Source organism: Lottia gigantea (assembly GCF_000327385.1).
Source record: "Lottia gigantea unplaced genomic scaffold LOTGIsca_425, whole genome shotgun sequence".
Lineage (NCBI taxonomy): Eukaryota > Metazoa > Mollusca > Gastropoda > Lottiidae > Lottia > Lottia gigantea.
Window position 1 is genome coordinate 37396 of NW_008709487.1, and position 2187 is coordinate 39582.

Sequence of the window (2187 nt, forward strand, 5' to 3'; positions counted from 1 at the left end):
AGTGAAAGTACAGGGAGTCAAAATGCTACAGTAGATATACCTGATGTCATAAATAACATAACAGGATCCTTGTATAATCTGATAAATCCAAAAAACTTAATAAAAATGCAATTAACTATTGAAAAACGATTAATATTATGATTAAGCGTTTTTCAATAATTACTGAGTTTTATGAATTTTCCAATTTTCTAGATTTTACAGGGATTCTGTTGTAATTTTATGACACCAAGTAAGCTAACTGATGAATATAGACTAATATTGACCTTTTCCAGAACTTAAATTTTATGTTCATTCTAAGACGTAATATCCCTTTAACAATAAAAACAAATATAAATTTGAATAATAAGCATAAGCTAGTCTAGAATTTAGGTTGACCAGGCCTATTTTAAATAGTAAATTACAAAATGATTTAATTCTAATAAACAATACAACTTTTCAAATTAAGCTATCCATTTACTAAATAAAGTCTTATCAGAATAAATTTCATTATTTAACATTTTCTGTAGGCTACAGTACTGGTAGTGAACACCTGTTATAACCTAATTATAAACCAGTTTCGAGCAGCATTAAAAAAATTCCTATTTTGCAACAGATTGGAATATTTTTTTCAACTCCAACTGTACGTAAATATTGATAGTAATCGCTTTTAATTTGATGCCAAGAGTAGCTAGACGAGTAAACCCTGTCAGCTCACTGTCGTCACTGACAAATCACGTAGTCTTCTCAACTCAACACGACTGTCACTGTCACTAAAAGTTTACTTACCCGAAAAAGGTCACTCTCATCTCGTCTTATTTTAACAATCCAATCCTTGTGTGTCTTTTCATCTTTTGGGATGTTATATACAGGTTCTCTTGCGCCTTTTATTAGAGTAGGCATAGTAGTTGCCCCAGTGGCTTTTCGTTTTCTACCGTAAGGAACCATAATTAGAATTAATAACGAAAAATAAATACTATTTTAAAATGAAACAAAAACGGATTTTACTTGAACTGCAAGGACAATGTGGTTTCATTATTCTGAATGAAGGAAAAGGGTATAGAAGTAGACACTCCACGCTGCGTGGAGACGCCCGACGGCAGATACTGAAATGGAAAAAGTAGTAGCTGAAACAAAAAGTGAGATGAGACAGTAGGTTAAGGTAATACAATACGAAACTACTGTCTGAAAATGGCTCAAGCGAAGAGGGCTGGGCTGACTCTCCAAAGCACTCGCACAGGCATCATTATTTTTCTTACCATGAGGAGGATTTGAACCCATGCACATAGCAGACGACAATCCATCTTGCTTCCGATTGAGCTATTCCACTGTCTTAGCAGACAACAATCTAACTTACTACTGACTGAGTTAATCTAAGATGAAATTTGATGATAATATTCAGAATAAAGTCGAAAATATCATTATGTCGAATTTTAGTTGACCAAAAGTTAAAATCGTGAAGAGGTACATAGTGTCATAGGCCTAACTGAAGTAGCTACAAAACTAAATAAGCGACGAAAAATTCGGATAATCGAATTGTTAGAAATGAATTCGTTTAATACTTTAACAATTCGTAGGATTTAGAATTGTTTTCTTACCTTTCAATAAACATGTCGTATGATATAAAGAAATATCGAAGCTGTATTCCAAAATTTCAGATAGCTGGTCGCCATATTGAAAAGTAAAAAAATGATGTCATTGTGCCACCAAAAGTCAGTGGTAACTTCCAAATATGGTAATAAAAGGTCAAAGGTGAACAATTGATTATCCATATACCGGGCCTAATGAAAAGTAGTGTAAAATTTTGTCAGGTGATGGGGCCAGCAAGGTCAAGCCCATGTTAAGTCAATAGGAAAATTATACAGATTCCCAAGGTCATTGGAGTCTTTTTTTTTTTTTTTTTTTTTTTTTTCAAAATATGCATAAAGTATGTATAAAGTTATTTCAAGTTTAAAAAAATCACACATTACATTAATATTTGTCTGATTTCATACATTAACTTTGGAATTTGCAAATATCTTAGAAATAGTAAAAATAAATTATTTACATCAATGTTTTTATGTGTGATCATTGTTGATAATCGCGTCTATTTATATACTCTCTGTTATCAAGTCTTTTTATTCCGATGAAAAACGACGATAGGAATTTTGTCTTAACACTTTGAAAATAAATCAAAAAAGGAATTTTACTGCTGTTTTTACTAATATCCAG